Genomic DNA, 12171 nt, shown 5'->3' with positions numbered 1-12171 from the left:
ATTTATTTCTCAACAGTTCTGGAGGCTGGAAGTCCAAGATCAGGGTGCCAGCATGGTCAGGTTGTGGTGACGGCTCCCTTTCAGGTTACAGACTGATGACTTCTCACTGGGTCCTCACAGCTCTTGCTCTCTTTCTCTCCCTGGTGTGTCTTCTTATAAGGGCACTAATCCTATCGTTATCAGGGCACACTCTTAGGACCTCATTTAACCTTAATTTCTTACGTGTAGCCCTGTCTCCAAATACAGTCACACTAGGGATTAGAGCTTCAGCACATGGATTTTGGGTGGACACAATTCAATCTATAGCAATGGGTATATAAATCTATCAAAACTCATGAATTTGTATGCTTCAAATGAGTGCAGTTTATTGTAGATAAAACAGACCTTCATAAAGTTGTTTTAAAAAATAGAACAGGCCAGAAACAGCCAGACTTTGGCCCAGTAGATTTAATAAAGTCTTTTTAAAAAGTCAGGTTAGTCCTTACTCTGGAATTGAGTGACTATGTCACTTGCTACTCGAGAGAAAATTGCAAAAGAAACCACTCCCTTCCTGAAAACTCTCACCCCACTGGGCTTATACTTGTCCCTCTACGACCAGGCTCCAGAGGACAAAACTGGACACTGCCTCTGTACCTGCTGAGGCCAAGTGGGTTCACCCTCTTCCCCAGGCAGCTTTGGCCACTGGTACTCCACTTGGCTTTGGGTGCTCTCAGTACCCAAATAGATGACTGGCCTGCCCCTGCTTTTAAGAAGTTAGGTCCATTTTACCACCTACTTTCCAAAGGGCCCTGGGAGCACTGTGCTGCGGATGGAAGGTCTCAGGTGCCCACCTGTTCAATCAGTGCACCTGCAAGGTGTACCCTGCTGTACCAGGACTCCTACCAAGTCCGATCCCTTCCCAAGGAGCTTCATGCTCCAACATTTCCTACTCCTACCCCTTTCTTTTTTTTTCCTTTTTTTTTTTTTTTTTTTTTTTTTTTTTTTTTTTTTGAGACAGAGTCTCACTGTCTCACTGTGTCGCCAGGCTGGAGTGCAGTGGCGCAATCTTGGCTCACTGCAACCCCCACCTCCTGGGTTCAAGTGATTCTCCTGCCTCAGCCTCCCAAGTAGCTGGGACTACAGGTGCGTGCCACCATGCCCAGCTAATTTTTTGTATTTTTAGTAGAGACACGATTTCACTGTGTTAGCCAGGATGGTCTTGATCTCCTGACCTCACGCTCTGCCTGCCTCGGCCTCCCAAAGTGCTGGGATTACAGGCGTGAGCCACCATGCCTAGCCCCTACCCCTTTCTTGATACCCTCATGAAATGCGCTTATGTCTTAGGCTCTACAGACTCTGTTTTCAGATAACATACTGGTGACTGATAATCACTTGCAACCCAGGGTTGCCTTTTAATTTAACAGAAGCATTCTGGAGACAGCGTCTGAATCTCAGGGAATCTTGATGCTTTCAGTCTAACCCCTGCTGAACTGTAAGTTTGTCTGGCCTACTATGCCATGGGGATTTTTCTAAAGCTCCAAATGGATCACATCACTTGGCTGATTTTAGTCCTTCATTATTCATTCATTTATTTATTCAAAATGATATATCAAGTTTCTGCTGTTCTTGGCTCTGGGCATAGAGAAATGAATAAAACATAGTTCTTACCCTCTAGGAAAATACTGTCTGCAGAGGCAGCTAGACCTGCATTTTATGTAAGTAGACAAATGTCACAAAGAGCTGTAGGTGCCTTGATGGAAATGATGGGATTTAGGAGAGCCTAAAGGAGAATGATGTCATTTCTTCCTATAAGGCAAGAGGACATTGTTTAGGCTCAAAAAACAATATCCCAAAATGAAGGCCACAGAAGCAGCCCCAGAAGCCTGTTTTTCTCTGACCTTCTCCTGCCCTCTTGTGTCTTAGTACCATTCTCCCTCGAAACTAGTCCTGTAAACTAGAATCCCGCTTCCCCAAAGCAGATCATAGAAACAAGAACTGCTTTTCTAAAAATCCATCCATAAAACTTAAAATATTCTATGCAAAAACTGGCCATAAAGAAATTATATGACCTACCTTGTTTGACTGCAGGTCATTAGAATCCCATTTCAGAGAGAGGCCTGCCCCATACCCAGAAGGGAGGAATGTGTGCTTAGCAAGGCCAAGAAGAATCTAGACAGACAGGCCTTGCTGGATTTACCCAGTCCATTAGATCAGATCATACCTTCCTGTCTATGTTTCTACATGGCTGTCCATACTTGGTTGAACCTAAGTATAAAAATGGATAACTTCCCCTGTATCTTGGGTCTTCATTCTGAAGGCTCCTATGTATATACATTAAATAAATTTGTATGCCTTATCTCCTATTACTCAGTCTGCTTCATGTCCATGATTTTCAGCAAATCTCCAAAGGGCCAAAGGCCTTGGCCCTTACAACGTCAAGAAAAGCTTCCAAGAAAAACTGACCCCTGAACAAGGTCTTGAAATGAGAGGGTTAAGACATTTCTGGAAGAGGAAGCTACACTGAATAAAGGCATGAAACAATGTGGACATGTTTATCCACATTTTACTCATAAGAAGTCTGAGGCTCCAACAGGTTAAAAGCTTGCCCGTGACCATATTACTCGTGTTGCTAGTAAGAGCTTCTCCTGTGTGCCAGGTATTATTCTAGGGGCTGGGAATATGGCAGGAAACAAATTCAAATATAAGTACAGAGATATTTTTATTACTCAACACCGCAATCCCATCTTTTCAGTTTAGTAATGCTGCAGAGCACACCTACTCTGCTAAACATTTTGGGGAATACAGAAATGAGTTACACAAAGCTGTCCTCAAATGATATATGTAATATAGTAATATCCCCGTAGTTAAATTTAAATTTGTTTCCTGCCATATCCCCAAATAATTTTGTGGTCCTTTCAATTTTGTAATGTTATCTTAAAAATAATCACTGTTTTATTTTGTTTTGTTCATTTTATTTATCTGATGATGAAGTGCGAACATTACAAGAAAACCAAAGTCTTATTGACCTGGTACTTAGCGCTTGACCAATGTTTTGATTTGTATATTTTTGGTTTTTGTTTTGTTTTGTTTTTTGAGACAGAGTCTCGCTCTGTCGCCAAGCTGGAGTGCAATGGCGTGATCTCGGCTCACTGCAACCTCCGCCTCCTGGATTCAAGCTATCCTTCTGCCTCAGCCTCCCAAGTAGCTGGGACTACAGGCACGAGTCATCACACCCAGCTAAATTTTTATATTTTTAGTAGAGGTGGGGTTTCACCATGTTGGCCAGCATGGTCTTGATCTCTTGATCTCATGATCTGCCTGCCTCGGCCTCCCAAAGTTCTGGGATTACAGGCGTGAGCCACCATGCCTGGCCTGATTTATATATTCCTATGAACAAAATTATGTGAGTTTCAGCCCAAAGGCAATTGGGGGCTGTTTTATTTGTACTCAGACTGTGTAACATGAATTGTCATCCAGAGAGAGGGCAATCTTTGCAGTTAAGCTGTTGGGGCTGCTATGTAGGTTTCTTGTGCTAAATCCTTGAGGGGGTTCCCAAATCCATAAATGAGAATCCATACTCAATCTACTTTTATGCCTACAATCATTTCATATGGATGCCTGAACATCTACCTCTGGCTGTTAGAGGAAACAGCAGTGATGAGATCCAGGTAGATAATGTCAACCTCTCCCTCATGATACTTCTGTGTTAAACAAAGGTGAACTATGTCATCTCAACTCAAGTCTTTAGATCCCCTTAGGTCCTCCTGGCCTGAGCTGGGAGGTATTCAGTGATGTCCTGGACGATGGGACCAGAGACATGAGCATCACTTCCTATGGGCAGGAAGGAAGGCAGGAAACTGGGAATGACTCTTGAAGCCCACCAAGAGATTCCATTCCTACCCCACCCCTCAAGTAACCAATGCAACCTCTAGAATCCCTACCTGGAATTTTAGGTCCCGGTCCCAAATTCCAAAAGTAGTCTGTATGTAAAATTTGGGGCATTAATAACAGGTCCTTTTGGATTTGTTTCATGGCCAAGGAATCTAGAAACACATTCTACTCATGATCCATCCACTTTCCCTACGAGTCCCCAAGAGAAATAAGATGCAAGACAAGTATAAAAGACAGACACACTTCAGTGTTAGTTGAGCCTTTGAACCTAAACCCCAATATAGAGAGTATCAGTGGGATAGACTGTGCCACAAGTAGCACTCCTTTTTCTCACATTAGTTGAGCCCACTTTCCAACCCTGGGCCCATGGCAGATACCACTAATCAATTGCAATACTCTACTGTTGATCCCAGACAGAGCCTCAGACCCTTTTTCAATACAGAGTTTTAAGAAGCTACTCCTTATTAATAGGATTAGTACTGTACAAATATAAAGCCTATAAACTATTTTTTTGGCCCACAAGATGAGTGAACACTTGTTTCTGTCCTTGTCTTGCTGCTTCCCACAGGATTCTTCTGCTATTCTAGGCTTGGCTGCATACCCATAGATTTCAAGCTATTAAGAAAGATGTCACATACTTGGATTTGTGTCACTAAAGCTCTGCCATATAGTTCCTCTCCTTCCTTCCTCTTTTCTTAATCCTTATCAGCCAAGTGATGGGAAGGCACTGTGTTTGCTTGATCTTTGTCCATGTGCTTTTTTTCTACCTTTGATTAGAGTCATGCCCTCCTACCTGGGTTATCATTTGTTGGTCTTCCTCCTACCAGCTCATACTCTGTAACGATTTTCAAAAAAGTCAAATTTTCAAAAGTTTAAACAAAGACTAACTGAAACCTTCTCTTTCATTGTTAACAGAGAATCTAATGTGCCAAGTATGCTGGCACCTTTGACTTCAATGTCTCTTAATTCATAACTGAAAATGCACCTACTGTCTGAGGGATATTTTATGTTCCACCATCTCATGATGTCTCTGGGATGCTTGTTAAATGATATTCCTCTCACTGAAGCCTCAAACCTTTCTACCTCCTTAAGAAAACTACCTTTCTCTACTTCACCCATATTGCTCTTTGGCTTCCCAGGTTGGGCCCAAATATCCTTCTACTTTCCTTTTACTATATATTATTACTATTTTTAGAGAAAGAAAAAATCTTACTCTGTCACTCAGCCTGGAGTGCAGTAGCACAATCATAGCACACTGTAACCTTGAACTCCTGGCTCAATCAATCCTTCTACCTGAGTTCCCTGAGTAGCTGGGACTACAGGTGTGCACCACCATGCCCAGCTAATCCTCTTCTGTCCTTGAAGGAAGTCAAAGAAGATGTCAGTGAAGAGGCATAAGTGGCCAATTACTCTTAAGCCCAAAGGCTCTTAGGAATTGACTTCTGCTTCACCAGGGGTGTCCAATATTTTGGCTTCCCTGGGTCACATTGGAAGAAGAAGAATTGTCTTTAGCCATACATAAAGTACACTAACACTAACGAAAGCTGATGAGCTTAAAAAAAAAAAAAAAAAGAAAGTTTTGTGTTGGGCCACATTCAAAGCTGTCCTGGGCCACGGATTGGACAAGCCTGCTTAGAGGAAGGAATTCAAATCAGGATTTCACTCTAACTCTGTTGCTTTCACTCTGATGGAGGTATTAATCTGATGGGTTGGATTTCAGGCCCTCATTTTCCAGTGATTGGGAAGCCTTCAGGACATAAATGAGCCTTGTGGATAGGCAGACTATGATTTTGATTCCATCCCTCATGCAGCTGGTGGATGTCTTTCTTACATAATGATAAGGTTCAAAACTTAAATTGGGTGCTGGGAAAGTGGGAGGTAGGGAACAGGCAGACCATTCTGATAGCCTCTTTTGTCTAAAGCCACTTAGGCTCAACTAAGTCATCACAAATGGTCATGGACAATAGATGTCCTCAATGCCCCTTATCAGGACTCTTAAAATGACTCTTAAAGCTCTAATTCTCTAGTCTTGCCTCTGATCTGTCCTGTATCCCGAACCATAATGACTTTATGAAATGTGAAAATCTGATGATATCTCTACTCTTGGAAAGGCAAAACACATTCAGAGCTCTGGGACAAGGATCAGAGAATCAGAGAAGTGATCTTGCTTAGGAAAGACAGGCCCCTGCATCCCCGTAAGCCATGACTTATTAGAGAATTCATGTTCTTACATAGAGCCACACATACCTCAGCCTGTCCAGTGGGAGCTATCATGATAAGCAGAAAAAGGAGAAGGAACTAGAAAACAATTAAATAAGAAATTGAAAATCTAAGAGTTTGGTCAAATAGGTAGCCTTGTAAGATGCTGTCTTCTGAACCATCAGTAAGTGTCTATGTGGTCTCCCCACAAGCTGAGGATTCTGGTTCTATTTTTGGACAGGATAGCAGGGGTGTGGGCCCCAGGGTGGCAGGCTGGTCTGTTCCCATTTTTAGGCAAGGCCCAACGCACAGCTTGGAGGGTTCATCCTGCCCCATCTCTCCTTCCAGGATCCTGGGCCTGATTAAGAAGCAACTCAGTTGTAACGCGGTGGGAAGGAGCCTCTCTTCCTTAGCAGTTCAATTGGAAGCAGTCAGAGCCAGCTGTCAGCACTGAGGCAGGAAAAGCCAAAAGCAGGGGGAGGCCAGGGCAGGTGTGCGGGGAGTGGAATCGAAGGTCAGATGCAGGAGTGTGAAATGAGGCCAAGCAGGGGCCGGAAGGATGGAGGGGCTTGGAGTCTGAGACTAGGTCAGCTCTGCGGGAAACATTTAATCTGAGCAGTGTGTGAAAATTGGAATTTGGGGTCAGGACCAAGGGCAAGCAGAGCTTATTTGGAAGATGGGGCCAGGTTTCAGGACAGAGCCTTGGTTGGGAGAAAAAAATCACTTATAAGGGATAGAAGGCCAGAGCATTACCAAAGAGGCCAAGCTTATCTTGGTTCTCCTCTTTCTTCTAAAAATTTTTACCTCCTCTGGTCTTAAAAGTGCAGTCGACCAAAACTAGTATCTGTTGTACAGGGAGGTGCTGTTTAGCATTAAATAATCAAAAGACATCAGCAATGTGTGGGAAGCCCAGGAGGGGACAACATCTCAGCTGAGGAGCCCCCTGCATTCATTACCTTGTGGTGCAGGGCTGAGCGGCATAAGTGGGCTGCTTCAACCCTTATTTGGGTGTAAGGCATATGCATTAACAAGTGCCCTTCATTTCAAGAACATTCTACATTTTCTTTGATGAATTTTGAAATAAGTGTTCATCCTGAGGCATCATAAAACCAAGTTTGAAAACCACCAGCATGACCAGTATCCAGGTGGCTTTGAGGATAAACAGAGCAGGAGTGGTTCCTGTGCAGCCTCTGTCCTTCCTTCTGTCCTCTGCAAGGACTTATGAGCTCCTTTTCTGGACCAGGATGGCCTTCCCAGATAGAGCATACACTTGGAGATGAGCTTCTCAAAACTCCCTGGCATTTTCTTTCCAGTCTCCTGGCTCTCCAAAAGATCCGTAGGGCTGACCAACATTTTATATTCATTTTGTAGGTTAAAACCAAAAGCCACAAAATTAGCTGGGTGCGGTGGCTCACACCTGCAATCCCAGCAATTTGGGAGGCTGAGGCAGGAGGATTGCTCGAGGCCAGGAGTTCGAGACCAGCCTGGCCAACATGGTGAAACCCCATCTCTACTAAAAATACAAAAAATTAGCCAAGTATGAGGCTGGGCGCTTGTAATCCCACCTACTCGGGAGGCTGAGGCAGAAGAATCGCTTGAACCTGGGAGGTAGAGGTAGCAGGGAGCCAAGATTATGCCACTGCACTCCAGCCTAGGTGACAGAGCGAGGCTGTCTCAAAATAAATACGTAAAAGCCACAAAATGGGCTTGTTTAGGGTCAAAACAGTCTTCAAAAAAAACAAGATACTCATCATTTGCATGACTCAAGGATGCCAGATAGTTAAGCCAATTATTTACTTTATGATTATTCCTCTCCATGATGCCGCTTTGCCTAGCATTCCTTTCGTACAATTCTCCAGCTTTAAAATGTTATGTGATTAATAGGAAAAAGAGGTAGGCAGTCTGGCTTCCCACTGAGAGATGTGACTCACCCTCATAACTTTAATGGCCTTAATGTGTAATGCCCTGTGCCTGAACTTGAATATCTGTGGAAGGGATTCTCTTATCACTCTGTTTGCAGCCTATTCTCGGAACCATCAGAGGATCACACCGGAAATCTCCCAGTCTCTGATGTGAGTCTGGTGAGGGTATTCATACACGAATACCCTCTCTTGGTCTCATACAAACATTTTTCCTCTCTGAAATATCCTTTCTTAGCCATGTGATAATCATCACCTGCAAGGGACACCATGAAGAGAGGCTGAGGTGCCACCCAGGCTTGCTTTGCTTCTGGTTCTCTGCAAGGGCCCTCAAATGCTTGTCGAGCATAACCTCTCTTCAGGGCAGCACTAACCTCCTCTGGGCGGCCACCTGCAACCCCATACCACTCATTCATTGCTGGGAGGTAAAAGCTACACCGTGGTGAGCAGTCTTTGGTAACAGAATGACTCAGAATCAAATCCAACCCTCACAGGTGAAAGATGTGTGCCTTTAGGTATAATATCCGTGTCACTGAGTCTGTTGATCTGTTAGAAAGATAAAATGACTAACGGAAAGAATGTCCCAATTGTAAAAATTAATTTGAAAATCATAAATGTGCTTAAGGATAGCTTCAAGGATAAAATAGATAGGCCCAGTGTCAGGTGCAATCTCTGAACTTCCTCCTGTCCTGTACAAGGACTTACTGAGGACTGCAATGTGCCAGAAGCTGCATTCACTGCTAAGGATAGAGCAATCAACAAGAACAACTGGTCTTTTATCCCAAAGAGCACATATTGGGAGACAAGCATCTCAAAAATTACTCTGCCCTGGCACATGGTAGGCCCTCAGACACAGGTGGTTATTGTTCACTGAATTATTCTACATCTGGAAGACATATTATATTCTTGTAGTTTTGTGGAAATGCACTGTTTTTGCTACACTTCTCTAACCCTGGCTTGGTGTTCTACAGCTAAGGAGAGAGCAAGAACAGTTTTTCTTTTCTCTGTCATTAATACAATGTTCCCAGTAAGAGTTCAATAAAATGTTCGTTATGTAACTAACCACTGTTAGCAAAATTCAACTTCCAGGAGAGATTTTTCAGAACAGCACACAGTGTCAAGAGTGGCATGTGGAAAATCACCTCTCACACTTTAAGCTCTGGGTAGAGACAGAAAAGGAAAATGAACAATGATCCCTGCCCTTCCATAGTCTGCTGGGTAAGGCAGGGTGGAATCAAACAGAATAATCTTAGCAAACTCATGTAAGAAGGCCATCCCCAGTGGTGAGTGAACAGAGGGGAATACACATGCTAAAAGAAGTCTAGCTTTGCCAGATTTCACTAAGATTTTATGTGTACTTTTCCCATTTTACTACTATGAGAAACAACCCAATGAGGGTGTGTGAAGAAAAAAGGAAAGAAACCCACAAAATGTAATTGTTATGTGCATGGCATAATGCAGGTGATTTTAACAGCAGGTAGAAATAAGCTCCTTCAGTAAATTAATTCAACTGTAGTGTCAAAGCATCCTGAAACCATAGAGGCTGCTCCTGGCAAACCCTTGGCAGCAGTGCTTAAACACAACTTTATGTATTAAAATAGGAGAACCTCCTTTCCAGGAGAATGAGCCAGGAAAATCAAATAAAACAGCAACTTCTCAAATCATTTCAAGTTCAAGAAAATGCTGATCAAGCGGGCCAAATAAAATGAGTTGTGATTTTAAAATAAGAAAGGTGGGTGTCTCTAAGAGTGGAAGTTGGTTTCATGATCTTTCCTGGTAATAGAAATCTCTTATATCTCTTAGGTCACATATTTCCACCAAGCCCCTCCTCACCACCAAACAAATACAACAAAACCACCTAAGAATCATCCCTCTGTTTGACTGTCAGCAATGTGTCCTTCAGTAAAATCTGCGGGCCCATCTTGGAGAAACTTCGCATGGTTTCTAGCCTAAAGGTGATTTTGGTTTTTGGTGAATCTCACCAATGTGGACATACACATCACAGGATTTATTTCAGATTGAAGCTGGATCTTCTACTCTGATTCAAGTTCTGAAATTTAAAGGTTGTTGAGGAGAGAAAATACCCAGAAACAGTTTCTCACAGTTCATTCAGTTCATCAAAATCGAGTTTTAGGTTATTGAAAATTATTTTCTTCCCCATTTTGGAATAATAATTGTCCCTATGAACATTAGGGCAACATTGCTCGTGCAGTTTGGAACACTGATTACTAAGGCAAGAAAACCAGTTGGGGCCGGGCGTGGTGGCTCACGCCTGTAATCCCAGCACTTTGGGAGGCCGAGACGGGTGGATCACGAGGTCAGGAGATCGAGACCATCCTGGCTAACACGGTGAAACCCCGTCTCTACTAAAAAATACAAAAAACTAGCTGGGCGTGGTGGCAGGTGCCTGTAGTCCCAGCTACTTGGGAGGCTGAGCCAGGAGAATGGTGTGAACGTGGGAGGCAGAGTTCACAGTGAGCCAAGATTGCGCCACTGCACTCCAGCCTGGGCGACAGGCAAGACTCCATCTCAAAAAAAAAAAAACAAAGAAAAAAAGAAAGAAAACCAGTTGGTAAAGTGTCTTAGAAATATTTTCAACCCCATAAGTTAAAATTAAAAAGGCTCTATGGCTAAAACAGAGTTAACCAGAACATTCAGTTTGGAAAAACATTATATTCGCTGATATTTTTGGTTACTCAACATTTTGTTTTATTTTGCATTAGAATGAAAGGTTAATCATTCACTACTTGATGAGATGCTGCCTGGCATAATAGTGTGGGCTGGATAAAAAGCGACTTGGCTTTGTGTTTTGCTGCAAAGTAGCCTGGTGGCTCAGGGAAATTACTTAACCTCTTGGAGGTTCAGAATTCTCAACTGGATTAAGATATCAAATTGGAGACTTTATAAGACCCTGTAGTTCTAAGTGCCTTCTATGTGCTTCCAAGTCATTTACAAGGTACTACAGGTGAAGCCAGAGACATTGGCCGTGAGTTATCTTCAAGGTTAACTGTGATCATCTCAATCTCTTCCTAAAAACTGTCAATCATTTCCAAACACCTACTGAACAAAATTCTATGGATACCATTGAAAGCTTCCTACCAATGAGGATAAAGGAAAAGAAAAAATGGAATTTTCTCTGCCCCCAGGTGAGAAATGAAATCTCTTTCACCATTGTACTTTCTACCACAGTAATTGTTGCTAAGCAAGTAGTTCGACAGAGTGATGTGAGGTTTTAAACAGACATGACAGCCCCTTTCTAGCAACCTCCAGATTCAGGGTCAGTGAGGGTTACATGGACTCTGGGATTCTGGGTATTAGAGGCTGCGGTTACTCAGCAGCTGTTTACCAAGTTCATTGCCCTCTCTTTCTAGAAACACAACTAGACTAGAAACACAACTATTTTCCTGGCCTCCCTTGCAGGTAATTGTTACTTTGTCATGGCATTCTGTCCTACAGAATATGGGTAGATGATACCTTTTCCAGGCCTACCCCATGAAAACCTCTCACCTGGCCAGGAGCGGTGGCTCACACCTGTAATCCCAGCACTTTGGGAGGCTGAGGTGGGTGGATCACGAAGTCAGGAGATCAAGACCACGGTGAAACCCCGTCTCTACTAAAAATACAAAACATTAGCCGAGTGCAGTGGCGGGTGCCTGTAGTCCCAGCTACTTGGGAGGCTGAGGCAGGAGAATGGTGTGAACCCGGGAGGCGGAGCTTGCAGTGAGCTGAGATCACACCACTGCACTCCAGCCCGGGTGACAGAGTGAGACTCTGTCTCAAAAAAAAAAAAAAAAGAAAGAAAAGAAAACCTCTCACCTAATTCTCAATTCCCTGTTGCCACCCATCTGCCAGCTGAATTGAAGATGGCAGCCTGGTTTCCTGAATGACTGTCTTCCACCACAGACTACACTCTGCAAGAATAAAGAATCAACTTATTTTGTGTTCAACTGCAGAAAATCTGGGTTTTTTTTTTTTTTTGTCACAGCAACTAAATTAGCTGCATATAGAAATGTCTGCCTATATACAAAAAAAAAGTATTTGCACTATTGATTTCTTCAATGGGCGCTTTTAAGCTTTCACCTAATTAAGTCAATAAACCATCCACTATGGTTCTGTTACCAGTTCCTGGGGTCTTAATGAAGGAATGAATACTGAATAAATCACTGGATAAAGAAAAAGTAGA

Source organism: Symphalangus syndactylus, chromosome 7, assembly GCF_028878055.3.
Source record: "Symphalangus syndactylus isolate Jambi chromosome 7, NHGRI_mSymSyn1-v2.1_pri, whole genome shotgun sequence".
Taxonomy (NCBI): domain Eukaryota; kingdom Metazoa; phylum Chordata; class Mammalia; order Primates; family Hylobatidae; genus Symphalangus; species Symphalangus syndactylus.
Note: the sequence above shows the minus strand (reverse complement) of the source record.